Source organism: Pogoniulus pusillus, chromosome Z, assembly GCF_015220805.1.
Source record: "Pogoniulus pusillus isolate bPogPus1 chromosome Z, bPogPus1.pri, whole genome shotgun sequence".
Lineage (NCBI taxonomy): Eukaryota > Metazoa > Chordata > Aves > Piciformes > Lybiidae > Pogoniulus > Pogoniulus pusillus.
Genome location: NC_087309.1, coordinates 107,673,695 through 107,689,430, shown reverse-complemented (window position 1 = coordinate 107,689,430; position 15,736 = coordinate 107,673,695).

The following is a 15,736-nucleotide window of genomic DNA, read 5'->3' as shown; positions in this document are numbered from 1 at the left end:
TTGTCAGCATCTGCTTCTCTCCCAGATCCATACATTTCAGCTGTGAAGGAAAGCCATCAACAGATGAAGACTGATGGGTTATGTTTTCCTGGCTCTGATGTATAGCATTCACTGAAACATATATTTTCAGTAAACATCCTTGCTTTCTCTGCCTTGTGACTAACACCAGAAAACAAAACAAACAAACAAACAAAAAACACCCAAAAGTCACCCCAAAATAAACAAAAAAAGCCCCAAACAAACAGAAAACCTAACAAAAAAAAAAAAGCAAACCTCAAAAAAAAAAAACTTTTTTAAGATTGGTTTAAATGTGGGTTTTGACGCAAAAATGTGGAAGGTAATTTCTTTGTGTCTTTGGGTGGTCAGAAAAAACTAATTCTTGCTGGCAACGGTGATATTATTTGACATTTTCTTGTGTCCATCACACAGGTAATTCAAAACTATCCCTTGTTCAGGTCTTTACGTCTCTAGTAATGTTTGGAACATGTGGCCCATATCTATACATGATTCTAAGGAACAGTTCCTTGTCAAAAGAATCTAATTGGAAAAAAAAAAAAAAAAAAAAAAAAAAAAAAGAATCTGTAAACTAAGTCAATGTGATAATGTTCACAATGCTCAAAATCATGTCCCTTCTTGGAACAAGCAGTTCTGTGTGCATAAGCCATTCTATTTTTCACCTCTTTGGTACTGTTAACTGGCTAAATTGTTTATCTTCCTCAGCAGAAGTCAGTTTCCACTTTTTTTCAATTCTATTTTAGGGGTTTTGAATAATTTCTGATTTTTCCTTGCCAATTTTTAAGGGGAAAGCAAGTGGGAAAAGGATACGAGGACTGTAATCTCCCGATTTTCAGTGCCACATAGCTTTAAACAGAACTATAATAACGTTTTCAGGTTTTATTCCTTTCTAATAATTTCTCACTTTTGAGTTTCCCCTCTGCTGCTGCTGTGTGCCAAGATGGTATTTCCTGTGAGTTACCCCTAAGGATATCAGACTCTTTTCCCAGTGTAGCAACAGCACACCAGGGCATATTTACAATTTCCTTTCTGTTTCTTTGTTTGGGTTGGGTTTTGTTTGTTTGTTTGCTTTGGGGTTTTGGGCTTTGTTCTTGGGGAATTTTGTGTACATCTTTGTTTGTTTTGGGGGGGTTGCTTTGTTGTTTGGGTTTTGTTTTTTTTTTTACACTAAATTTCATCCTTCATTTTCAGGCCAGGCACTCAGCACAGTGAGAATATTCAGTAAGTCTTCACAGTTAGTTTTCATTTTGCTTGTCTTGAAGAAGTTAATTCACTTACAAAATTTTCCATGCTACAATCTGTCCTCTTTCCAGGACTTTTAGAAGAAGTTGGCTACTGGCGTTGTGGGAGGAAGGGAAAGCAAAGAACCCCCCCTCTCAGTTGTGATACATGGCCATATATTACTACAGAATAGTAGCAGCAGCAGCAATAGTAAGAGTAACCTATCTTTCTGTGGTGAAGCAATGTGAGATCAATCCCACACGAACTTCTTCTTCTGTTTTCAGTCTCTTCTTGAGAAAGCTTCCTACAAACCCAAACGTGTTTTGTCAGACCTGTGATCTCTCAGTTTTGTGAATCTGCAAGGTACTTCAGTGCTCTTGTGAGGTATGACTTCCTTCTGTAAAAATCATTCTGGCTCATTCCCAGTACACCAAGCACACTTACACATGCCTGTTACTTACAGATTTTTTACAAACACTTAAAACATTAGGTTTTTTAACACTTTAAAAACACTTCTGTATTTTAACTTAAGTGATTTTAACACTTCTCAACTTGGGTAAAACACTGTGTTTTCCTCATGTAAGTGTTCCATTTTCAATGACTATACAGAATCATAGAATGATCCGGGCCAGAAGGGACCTCTAGAGGTCATGTAGTCCAGTCCACTTGCAGTCAGCAGGAATATCCCCAGTAGCCCAGGTCACACAGAGCCCTGTCAAGCCTCATCTTGAATATCTCCAGGGGTAGGGGCTCGGCCACCTCCCTGGGCAACCTGTTCCAGTGCTCCACCACCCTCATAGTAAAGAACTTGTTCCTAGCATTCAATCTAAATCTGCTCTTCTCAAGTTTGAACCTACTGCCTCTCATCCTGTCACTGCAGGCCTCTGTAAACAGCTTCTCTCCATCCTTCTTGTAGACTCACTTCAGGTACTGGAAGGCTGCTATTAGGTCCCTCTGGAGCCTCCTGCTCTCCAGACTGAACAACCCAACCTCCCTTAGCCTGTCTTCACAGCAGAGGTGCTCCAATCCACTGATCAATTTCATGACCCTCCTCTGGACCCACTCCATCAGGTCCATGTCCTTCCTACAGTCAGGGCTCCAAAACTGGATGCAGTACTCCAGATGAGGAAAATGGCAGAATCACCTCTCTGGATCTGCCGTCCACACTTCTTTTGATGCAGCCCAGGATGTGATTTGCCTTCTGGGCTGCAAACATGCACTATCTACTCTTGTCTCCAAGTCCCTTTCCACAGGGCTGCTCTATAACAGCTCATCCCTAACCCTGTACTGACAGTGAGGATTGTTCCATCCCAGACACAGCACTCTGCACTTGCTCTTTTTGAACTTCATGAAGTTCACCTGGGCCCACTACTCCAGTCTGTCCTGGTCTCTCTGGATGACCTCCTGTCCCTCTGGTGTGTCAACACCACCATACAGTTTGATGTCATCTGCAAACTTGATGGTGCCCTCAATCCCACTGTCTATGCCATTGATTAAAATATTAAATAGAAAAGGTCTGAAGGACACCACTTGTCACTGCTCTCCATCTGGACTTTGAGCCACTGAGCAGCACCCTCTGGATGTGACCATCCAGCCAGTTCCTTATCCACTGAACAGTCCACCACTCAAATCCACATCTCTCCAATGTGGTGAGAAGGATGTTGCGGGGGACTGTGTTAAAGGCCTTGCACAAGTCCAGATTGATCACATCTATAGGGTGTCCCCTTATCTAATGACTTAACCACTTTATCATAGAAAGCCTCTAGGTTAGTCAGGCAGGACCTGTCCCTAGTAAAGTGTATAGGGTTAACACTCCAGGGGGGCATAACCCTGAACCTGACCCTAGGGGTCTTGGCCCCTCCCCAGGGGTAGGCCACACTCCAGGTGATGGTTAGCCCACTCCCCCCACTTCCTGTCCTATAAAAGAGAGGAGCTTCCTTTGCCTCAGTGGTAGAATTCTCGCCTGCCATGCAGGAGACCCAGGTTCAACTCCCGGCCAATGCACCTAAGAAGGGGAGCGAGGTGAGAGAGAGAGCAAAGACCCCAGAAGCAGGAAGCCCCCTGGAGTGTTAACCCTATACATAAAGCCATGCTGACTGTCATGAATCACCTCCCTGTGTTCCATGTGCCTCCATGCATCTTCTCTTAGCCTAAAATTTCCATCCAGGACAAAACAGAAGAACTCACTTTTGTTTAGAAAGTTCCATTTTAAAGTGCATCAAAACAATTAAAAGAAAGATTTGACAACAAGTAATATACTGGACACAGTAATAAGGTATGCTAACACCTCCTGGCATATATAAATATCTACATACTTAGCCACAGTGTACCATGAAGCTTTGGCATGTAAGAAACCCCGATCATCAGTCTTTCTTTGTAGGGTCTGTAACTGAATTTTGGTGTTTTCAGTCAGTTTTAAACAGTAACTTCAGTTAAGAGGCTAAAAAATAAAATATTTTTGCATATATTCCCCAAGTAAGAAGGTTAAGTGATAACCAATAAACTAATTTTGCCAGTGAAGCTGACTGTCAGATGATCAAATCTGCTTTGTGCTAAAGAGACAAAAATGTTCTGTGAATTGAAAATCAGAAAGCACTTGTGCCCTGGTTGTAAATCAAAAGAAAATCTGCTTTTCACTTGGCTAGTTCTCTACATGGTAAATATTCATGACCAGATTCATCCATTACAGAAATGCTAAGTCATATCATTATGCCATATAACGAATTGCTTCTCATACTGAAAGTAGTCATTATAAGTTTGTATTTCACCCAGTGGTATATTAAGTTTCCCCCTTTTCCCTCTTATATATTTGCTCTTGGTTGATGAAGGTTTTTTGTTTGTTTGTTTGTTTGTTTTAAGAAATAAATATAGGGTGTTATCCTATAAGATTAATTGCAACCTGCACTTACAAATGCCTTACATTTTGCACCTTCTGAGGCTAAACAGCTATGTAGCAGATCACAGACTGCACATTAAAATCTGCCTCTTCAAATGAAAATGAACAGTACCTTCCAAATATCACTCACAACATTTATTATCTTGTAATCTATGGCTACCAGAAATTATGTCCAAATATGGACTTTGGGCTTTCTTCTGATGAGGGACCTTCTTTGTCCAGAGAGCTCATCACTTCCTCTCTATTCTCAGAAAACAAAATCCAGTTGTTTCAGTAACATAACATTGCAGCAGGAAACAGGAGAAATAAGAGGAAGGGAAGTCCAGACTAAAGGTACACTGTCCCTTTTTATCTGTTCTCAAAACCAAGGAACCCAGTCACTACCCAGCTGATATTGTTAACCATTCTCTCAGTGACACATTTAAAACAGCATAACACTAAGTCTCAACTCAAAAAGGAAGAAATCTTTTTCTGCAGGATTTATCTAAAGATCAATGGGAAGATGAGTTTGAGTTTTAATCTGGTTTTGGATTGTAATCACTTGCACGGGACACAAATTACATCTCAGACACAAAGTTCTGCCTTGGCTTAAATTCTGTGCATTCCAAGAAACTATTAGTAATTGAGTTCTGCCTTCTCTTACCTTCCCATTATGTTAGATTACTCGTTTTCAATGTAAATGATTTGGGTGAATCATGTCATTCTGATCAGAAAGTACAAACCTTGGTCACTGAAAAACATTCAAAGGGCTGATGTTTTATCATTTCCTTATGGGCAGAGGTATTAAATGCAATGTGTAAGTTGTTTTTTGTTTTGTTTTATTTTGTTTGGGGTTTTGCAGGGTCTGTTTATTTGTTTTGCTTTCTTTGTTTATTTGTTTTTATTTGTTTTGTTCTGTTTGCACAGCATACCAAATGGCAAAAAAAGCCCTAATTACATCTTTGGCTTGTGCTGATTTGTAAGTTCTTTACTCATGGCAATAAGGATTATTTTAAGATGGAAAATGTATTTGACTTATTCTGTTTGTCAGTACAGGTAGTTTTGATCAGATCCTTGACACAGATATGTAAATATTCTGAACTCTTGAATGTAGTATTTTATAACATAAATAGCCAACCATAAAAAAAACTCACTCTCTTAAAGTGAGGCTGCCCATGTTTTATAAAAATCATTTTACTGCTACTGCTGAAACACTATAAGCAGTTAATCCAATAGAATCATCTGGAAGATGGATGGACTGGGAAGACTTATTCCATTGCAACAGTTTTGAATGATGCACTTCATTAATTTGTAACTGCAGCAATTAGTGATGTCATGTGTATGCCAACCTGCCTCTGAGTGCCAGTCTGCCCCTGGCTCTGCATATGTAAAAAATCTGTAAGTAATAGTAATCCTCAGCACAGGAAAGACAGGAACCTGAGAGAGTAGGTCCACAGGAGAGTGACAAAAATGATCAGAGGGCTCCAATATCTCACAAGAGATGTTGAGATACTGGAACATGTCCAGAGAAGGGCGATAAAGCTGGTGAACCCCCACCTGGCTACAGCCTCCCTTCAGGTAGTTGTAGACAGCAATGAGGTCTGCCTTGAGCCTCCTCTTCTCCAGGCTAAACAATCCCAGCTCCCTCAGCCTCTCCTCATAGGGTTTGTGTTCCAGGCCGTTCACCAGCGCCCTTCTCTGGACATGTTCCAGTCTCTCAACATCTGTCTTGTACTTAGGGGTCCAGAACTGGACACATTTTATAATTGAAAAGAAAATTTAATTATGATTCTAGAAGAGCTGTTTCACACAAGCTCTTTTCAGTAATGCTAAGGTTCAGAAGTACAGAATGATGAGAAAGAAGCTTTACTTATAAACCATAGGCTAAACCTATGCTTTGGCTTGCTTTCCTGTCATCACAGCAAGCAAATTTTCTCCTCTTCACTTTATTGGCTGAATCTATGAACATATAAATCTCTTCTTATTCCATTATGAAATACTAGTGAAGAGATTAAATGCTCAATGGAAAATTAATGTTGTAGAAAGCTGTCCTCTGAAGCACAGATGTTTTCCTGTGTGTCTTAACATTTTCTGCTTCTGTTTGTTAGCAAATCTCAACTTTATTGGTCTACCAAGGACACAGTTGACTGTGTGCTCTGCTGGCACACATATTCCTGTGTAAATTTGTTATACATGCAGAAGGTTCAATTCCATGCACCTCCTCTTGGATTGATGCCTCTAAAATAATGTATTTGTAATCCCAGTAATATATTTTCTCTAAATCATGAACTATTACAAGTTGTCCTTTGACAGACACTGTGGGAAATGGTGTGAAATAATGTCACTTCAAGTTCCTTTAGATACTAATTATTTGAAGTGGTAGTCCTGTCAAGGCTAGAAGTCAATCTTATTGTTTCACTGGGAGTTTCCTATTACTTCATAGCAGTCAGCTGCATGTCAGCTCTGCCTAAACCAAAAGACAAGACTTCTCCTGATGTTTATGAACAGCTACAGATCTAATGTTTTAAGTCAAACACAGATGCTTTGTCAGAAAATAAAAATCAATGATATAGGCAGTTTTATTTTTAGTATCTGTACTGTGGAACTGCAGTTCTGCAGTTTGTAGTCACATCAGTAGATATATGCAGTAGACATAACGAAATATACCACTTATTAAAAGTAGAAAGACATTCAGAAGACCAAATATCAGATTTAATTGTGTCTTAAACTAATTTTTATTGATAGTCCTTGCTCACATTTTTGTGCCAGCTCTTGGTCTTACTGTTGGCTGGTTTCACTACTACTACTGCTACCACTACCACCACTACTACTAGTACCATGACCATTGTCATTATTATAGTTACTTCTAAATTATTTGCCAACATTTTAGAATAACTTGAGGCTCTAAGTTAACTGTGGTTGGGAACTGAAGACAGGATTTTCCACTTTTCTTGGACCTACCTGTGAGTCAGGTTGATTTTAATCTGTAAGAACAAATGCTGCAAAGTCACTCCTTTGATCTCTTCCTACACTTTGGTTCTTGACATATTCCCTCACTTCTATGACTTCTCTTGGAAAGACATGGAAATGGAATCCTATAACACCCACTTGGTGGATGTGGGGAGGCCTGTGGATGTGGTCTATCTGGACTTCAGCAAGGCCTTTGACACTGTCCCCCACAGCAAACTGCTGGCTAAGCTATCAGACATGGCTTGGATGGCAACACTCTGTGCTGGGTTAGGAACTGGCTGGAGGGCCGGACCCAGAGAGTGGTGGTGAATGGTGCCACATCCAGCTGGCAGCTGTCACTAGTGGTGTCCCTCAGGGATCAGTGCTGGGCCCCATCCTCTTTAACATCTTCATCGATGATCTGGATGAGGGCATGGAGTCAGTCATCAGCAAGTTTGCAGATGACACCAAGCTGGGGCAGATGTGACTGGGTTGGAGGGCAGAAGGGCTCTGCAGAGGGACCTTGACCGCCTGGACAGATGGGCAGAGTCCAATGGGATGGCGTTCAATAGCTCCAAGTGCAGGGTGCTGCACTTTGGCCACAACAACCCCATGCAGAGATACAGGCTGGGGTCGGAGTGCCTGGAGAGCAGCCAGAGAGGGATCTGGGGGTGCTGATTGATACCCACCTGAACATGAGCCAGCAGTGTGCCCAGGTGGCCAAGAGAGCCAATGACACCCTGGCCTGCATCAGGAATGGTGTGGTCAGCAGGAGCAGGGAGGTCATTCTGCCCCTGTACTCTGCACTGGTTAGACCACACCTTGAGTACTGTGTTCAGTTCTGGGCCCCCCAGTTTAGGAGGGACATTGAGTTGCTTGAGCATGTCCAGAGAGGGGCGGCGAGGTTGATGAGAGACCTTGAGCACAAGCCCTACGAGGAGAGGCTGAGGGAGCTGGGATTGTTTAGCCTGGAGAAGAGGAGGCTCAGGGGTGACCTTATTGCTGTCTACAACTACCTGAGGGGTGGTTGTGGCCAGGAGGAGGTTGCTCTCTTCTCTCAGGTGGCCAGCGCCAGAGCAAGAGGACACAGCCTCAGGCTGCGCCAGAGGAAATTTAGGCTGGAGGTGAGGAGAAAGTTTCTCACTGAGAGAGTCATTGGACACTGGAATGGGCTGCCCGGGGAGGTAGTGGAGTCGCTGTCCCTGGGGCTGTTCAAGGCAAGGTTGGACGTGACACTTGTTGCCATGGTCTAGCCTTGAGCTCTGTGGTAAAGGGTTGGACTTGATGATCTGTGAGGTCTCTTCCAACCCTGATAATACTGTGATACTGTGATACTGTGATATGTACTTGAGAAATCCAGGAGTAATCAAATTGAAAAAAATATCATACTCAGAAGAAGATGTAGAGGTGTTGCCACTGTTTTTCTGTCCGAGATGTCCTTCCTCTGTTATTGGAAGGATTAAAGGACAAATATTAACTATATTGGACACACTAACTGAAATGTGTCTTGGAATAGATTTAAAGAAAGCAGAAGCCTAGCCAGAAGTTTAAGTCTTTTTTGTCAAGAGAGTAGAATGAGAATTTCATTATTTTAAACCTTTATACTATGCAAAGAAGTGCCTAACATTAAAACTCAGATGTGGAAGAGTTATATTCAGTTATTTTAAATTGCATTATTTCTGTAATAGTAAATCAGTAGATGAGTGAAATAATGATATGGTTTTAAAAACAACAACAAACAAACAAGCAAAACACCAGCTTTAAATCCTACTTGTCAATGTTATCTTTCTTTAGATGATCTGGGCAGAAATTCTTCCATCTTTCATTGGTATAACTCAGAGGAAATTCTCCATTCCTGTGCTTTCACCTTCTCATATTCATTTCCTTCCATTTTGCCTATATGCAGAAAAATGAAATTATTATCTTCTACACATTTCTAGGTTATATCCAAGGCCTTATTGAAAACTGCCATTCAAATGACATCTGACAAGTCTTTAAATTCCTAATAACCTAGGAGGAGGTAATGTTTTGTGGCTTATTCATTCTGAATATATAAACTTTATGTAAAATTATAATTAGGAATGAGCAAAGAGTAAATTATTCTACTCATATATTATTGCATTCATTAGTGTGAAAATTAGAGAAGAAAATAACTTCCAGTATTAAACAAAAATTCTCTCTGCCAAAATTTTCTGTTACTATTATTTCTGGTATTATTTAATTTAATTTTTGTTTAATATAAAGTCAAACCAAACAGTAACTATGAAAAAAAAAAAATGGGGAGAGTTTCATTCACTGAAATTAACTTCAGAGATTTTTCTGGCACATAGTCCACACTAGACCCAAAACAAACAATAAAACCTAGAGAAGGAAGGGCTCATCTGATCTATCCAAAGATCTGATGATCACCTTATGGCATACAAAGCCAGTTAGGGAGTAAGCATCTGGAATCATCCTCTAAGTGGGATTCGATGATCTTGAAGGTCTTTTCCGATCTGGTTCATTCTGTGGTTCTGTGGTTCTGTGATTCTGTGATATAGCTTCGATGGCAATATGTTTTTTACACTGGTTTGTTTGGTCTGTGTAAGATTAACAATGTCAATACACTATAGATTTGTTCTGTGATGAGTTAATATATGAAACCTCTGTAGTCTGAAGACTGAAGCAACTAAGGAGCTTGTATATACTGCTGGTTGGAATTTTTCACTGCTACTTTTTTCACTGAGTTCAAATAGTGAGTTCTTGTCCTTTAAACTTTGGCTGAGACTAAATAGTTTCACCTAAACTGAGCAAAAAAGAAAAGGAAAAAAAAAAAAAAAGAAAAAGAAAAAAGATCAAGAAAAGAGAAAAAGAAAAAGAAAAAATAAAAATTAAAAAAAGAGAACAAAAATACAAGAAAAAAAAAGAGAAAACAAGAAAAAGAAAAAAGAACAAGAACAAGAGAAAGAAAAAGGAAAAACAAAAGAGAAAAGAACAAGAAAAATAAAAAGAAAAAATAAAAAGAAAAAAGTCAAAAAGGAAAAAAATAAGAATCAGAAAAGGGCAAATATTACAAAAAATAGGAAAAAAAATAGAAAAAGAAAAAAAGAGATAAATTCTGGTCTCTTGATATGCTATATTTATCAGCAGTTCATTTTTAAAGCAAGTTCTTATAATCTTATGCCATCCAATTTTCCCAAAACTACATAGCTGGACTCACACTGAAACAATGCAAATAGGTATGCAAAATAAATACACCAAAAAAGTATACAAAATTACAAATCAGTAATAAGTCCTATATTGTCTGCCATGAAACCAAGTTCTCTTGGTGAAATTGAAGAGGATGTGGCAGTGGATCTAGCAAATTACTCCATGTTGGACAGGCAGGGTAAGGTCCATGTCAAAGCACAACACCATGGAGTAACTGTATCAAGACACTGAATCTCAAAACTAACCAAAGGTTTGCTGCTGCTTTAATATATGAATTTTGCACACAGTTTCTCACTTTGATGTGCATGTATGTGTTGAGCATGTTTCCTTTCTTTGTAATGAAAATCATATTTAATTTGGTCTAAATTTTTAATGCTATCCTGAGCAGGAGAAATATGTTAATATCTGCATCATTGAGTTAATAAAGTTCCAGGACTTGCCATCTTTCTAATTGAGTTATGTATTACTGATCTTTCTTGCCTTTAAATGTCTAATTGCCTGAGCAATTACCAAGGGAGCATATTTTCTTTTTTTTTTTTTTTTTTTTTTTTTTTATAAAAAATAATGTAGTTATAATAATAAACTTTTAATGAGGTAAGAAGACTTTTTTTTTTTTTTTTTTTTTTTAATGTTCCTGCTTGATCAGGCAAGGACTAGCTTGTGTGGCTTGAATTAATGCAATAAACTAGGTGAGAAAATTTGGTTTGAAATATTGGTTGTAGAAAATACAAGCACTTTGAAGTGCCATTTTTTTATACACAGTAACTTTTATCATTAGAGTGATTATTCATGAAATATACAGGTTACTTCTCCAACAACTGATGCACTTAGATTTAGGAGACTGAGGTTTCCATGCTGGCTCTGTCATCATTCTGATGATTTTAGCTATTATGACTTATTTTTTTTCTATCTGCAAAACCGAATAGAAGAAATTTGTTAGAGCTGGTTACCTCTGTGATTCTAGAACCCTCCAAAGAAAGTGAATTTCTCTGACTGATTGTCCCCACTCATCATCCTCCCTAGCAAATAAGACATTCTTCACTTTATGAAAAGAACCCAGATTTACTTTTAGTTTGTCTGCAACACTCACTGTAAAAAGGCTTTGAGGCAAAGTGTTCAATAGATGTTTTCACTTCAGATAATTTCTGGATTGTTCCACAGCTATTCTGCTCATGAAACCTCCTAATTTTTTTTTTCTTCACCAATAACAACAGCACTAAGATTGTTTTTATCCCAGTATGGTCAGTTTGCCCACCGAACAAAAATTTATTCACACCTGACTCTTGTTAACTCTGCGTAAGCATGAAGTCTGGGATACACATATAGGTAACTGTGCTTTAGCATGAAACCTGAAAGCCAAAGCTTCCATGGCTGCACAAGATCTGTGCCAGAAAATAGGAAGAAAAAATTGGTTTATGTTTGGTCTTGTTTTGTTAAAAAAACCCAAATGTTTACTTGATATTTTAATTATACTTTATTAATTGAGGGGGTTAGTTAGGTTTGGTTTGAGTCGGGTTGTTTGGTTTTGGGTTTTTTTTTTTTTTTTTTTTTTTTTTGTTTGTTTGTTTCATTTTTGGTTCTGGGTTTTTGTTTGGTTGGGGTTATTTTGTTGGTTGGTTGGTTGGTTGGTTGGTTTCTGCTGTTGAAAGATATAAATGATCATGTTTCTAGTACTAGATGTTAGCAGTTACCATGATCCTTACGTTTTATCTTACACAAAAGTATTTGTGGTCGTATCACCATGCATGCAATGGTATCTCTTTTATATCGAACAGCCTTTTGATTTGAAGAGGCATTCAACACTGGTCAGGCCACACTTTGAGTCCTGTGTCCACTTCTGGGCTACTCAATTCAAAAGAGGTGTTGACATACTGGAACGTGTCCAGAAAAGGGCACGAAGACTGGTAAGAGTCCTGGAACACTGTCCTGTGAGGATAGGCTGAGGGACCTGAGGGTGTTAGCTGAGGCTTAGCTGAGGCTAACCTGGAGAAGAGGAGGCTCAGAAGCAACCTCATTGCTGTCTACAACTACCTGAAGGGAGGCTGTAGCCAGGTGGGGGTTGCTCTTTTCTCTCAGGCAACCACCAATAGAACAAGGGGACACAGTCTCAAGTTGTGCCGGGGGAAGTACAGACTGGATGTTAGGAAGAAGTTCTTGACAGAGAGAGTGATTGGCATTGGAATGGGCTACCCAGGGAGGTGGTGGAGTCACCGCCCCTGGAGGTGTTGAAGAAAAGACTGGATGAGGCATTTAGTGCCATGGTCTATTTGATTGGATAGGGCTGGGGGATAGGTTGGACTGGATGATCTTGGAGGTGTCTTCCCATCTGGCTGATTCTATGATTCTTTCAAAGACAAATTATCAGGAGTAAATCTGATGTCAGTGAGACAATCTGATGTCAGGGTCACCTGTAATCCTATGCTTCCCTTTGGTTTTGGAGACAGCTCCTCTCTGTCACTTATAATATCAAATAACCTTTGTGATTAATTTTGTCAAAAACATGATTTCAGGCTTCTTTTTCCTTCAGAATTCTGACCATAATGAGGTGTTAATTTGGTCTATTTTAGGACTCTCTGCTTATAATTTATTCTGTGCGGTTAATATGTAATTCACTTTACAGCTTCAGATCCTCATAATTTTTTGTCATTACCAATGTTTTTTCACTGTTAAAAGCACTTTAAGCCTTTTTTCATTTGTTTTAACTTTCCCCACATACTATACTTTCCTCTGGCATTACTGCTCCTCTTAGTGTGTTCTAGTATATAGCTACCTTTTAGCACATGTTCTTACTGATTCCAATCTAGCTGCTACTGAAATGAAAGCTTTCCAAACTGGAAACTTCAGAAGTTATTTTCATGATGTACATCAGTATCACTCTCTGACTGCCTCAGCAAACTGCTGAGGAGTTTAGCACAGGTTTTGGTCATTGTGTTGCCTGACTGCTTTGTAGGTATACAAACTACAGCTCTGTCCCAAGAGCTTATTTGAAAAATAAAGCAGGATCTGCCTGAGAAACTACATTTTTCCTCCTCAAAGAACAACTCAAACCATTAATAGGACATTCATTGTGCAAGTAGTGACAAAGAGTTCAGAGCTTTGGACATATCCTACAGCTTTTGACTGCTCCTACCCTGCCAGCAAATGTTGCCCAGATGCCTCACCAGGTCTGTGGCTTCCAGACTTAGCCAAGTACCTTGTTATAACCAGCTCCCTTCAAAGAATCACAGAATGGACCTCTTGAGATCATCTAGTCCAACTCTCCCTGTCAGAGCAGGATCACATAAGGTAGGTGTCATGGAGGGCCCATAGGCCCAAAACAGGCTTATACATATTCTGCCTTCCCTGGACATGTTTACCTATCTGCCATACCAGAGGTAAGCACAGGAAACAGACACAAAGGACCTGGCGCCACAAAGTCTGACCTGCCCAGGGCCCAGGCTGTATAACGCTGTTGTGTAAGTCCATGCCCCTAGCTTATGGCCTACCAGGTGCAAGGCCTATGCTCTTCCTGTATTTGGAGGAGCCAGGCCTGTGGACCCTTCCTGATTTGGTATGTTTTGGCTGACTACCACAGCCAACTGCGTAATATCGTGGGCAAAGGACTATTAATCTCGGCCCACATCTGATAAATAGGAGAATACAGGTAAACAAGATGCTCACCTCTGCCTGCTTGTTCGCTGCCTGCTGCTGCTACCTTTGTTTGTTTGCTGCTGCTATCGCTCTACACGCTTCTGTGTGCTACAACACTTTGCATCGTAATTGGGCCTGAATAGAGGTAACGATGCAGCGGACAATCAAACCACGTGTTCCCGGCTGGCCCACTGCTCCAGCCTGCTGTGCCGGCCTGGGAGCTGCCCAATACCCTGCTACACAGCACCCCGTTGGATTATTTCCAGCCTTTGAGCCTGCACCCTGCTTTTGCCCAGTCGTCTGACTATCCAATGACCTCCTGAGAGCCATGGAAGAACCCCTGAACCATCCTCAGACAGCGTGCCCCAGTTTGGACTGGACTGGCAACAAACCACACACGTGAAGCCCCAGCCACAAGGCTTTCACCATATATATACATATGTATTCCTGTGTATGCTCTTGGAACGCAGATATTGAGACTTCTGACCAGTGAGAGACTGAACTCTCTTTATTCAAGTTGCTAAACGAATTTAATTAACCTTGCCAGCGGCAGTTTATGCTGTAAAATTCTCTAATTAGAAACATTTCCAAAAACCTCTTCCAAATGGCATAATTTGATTGCATACAGACATTCTGCAAAAACAGTTCTACCAACCGCATCGTACAATTTGTGTGGATTAGTTGTAAAGAACTTGGGGGAAGTTTTCTCTGTATATATTAATAAGTTATTTAATAACTTTTTACATCGGCCTCATTGCATTTCACCCCAAATCCAGGTTCAAAACTAATCCCCTTCTTAACAGCAGGTCACATAGGAATGGATCCAGGCAGGTTTTGGATGTTTCCAGTGAAAGAGACTCCACAGCATCTCTGAGCAGCCTGTTCCAGCTCTGTGTCGCCCCTACAGTGAAGAAGTTTTTCTGTGTGCTTACATGGAAACTTCTATGCTCCAGCTTGCACCCACTGCCTCTTGTCCTATCATTTCACATCACTGAGAAGAGCCTGGCTCTGTCCTCTTGACACTGCCCTTCACATATTTTCCTGGTTGGAGTCTGTTATAGACCACCCAACCAGGATGAGGAAATAGATGAGATATTTTACAAACAGTTGGAGGCTGTTTCAAGATCTTCAGATCTTGTCCTTGTGGGTGACCTTAACCTGCCAGATATCTGCTGGGAACATAATTCAACAGAGAGGAGGCAGTCCAGGAGATTTCTTGAGTGCATGGAGGACAGCTTCATGACCCAGCTGTTAAGTGAGCCTACTGGGGGTCAAGCTCAGCTTGACCTGCTGCTCTCCAACAGAGAAGAGCTGGTAGGAGATGTGACAGTGGGAGGCTGCCTGGGGTGTAGTGATCACGAGATAGTGGAGTTTTCGATATGCAGGGAGGTAGGGAGGCACCACAACAAAATCCACACCTTGGACTTTCGGAGGGCAAACTTTAATTTCCTTAAAAAAATTATTTCCAAAGTCTCCTGGGCAGCAGTCCTTAAAAACAAGGGGGTCCAGGGTGGTTGGACCTACTTTAAACAGGAGCTCTTGAAGGCACAGGAGCTGGCAGTTCCCATGTGCCGAAAGATGAGCCGTCAGGAAAGGCAACCAGCCTGGATGAGTATACAGCTCCTGAAGGAATTGGGGGAAAAAAAGAGGGTGTATCACCTTTGGAAGGAGGGGAAGGTTTCTCCTGACGTGTTTAAGGAGATAGCCAGACTATGCAGGAGAAAAATTAGAGAGGCTAAGGCCCAGCTAGAACTTAGGCTGCCACTTCCGTGAAAGATAACTGATGATAAAGAAAAGGCTGAGGTCCTGAATGCCTTCTTCACCTCAGTTTTCAACAGTAAGGAGGGAGGAGGAGGC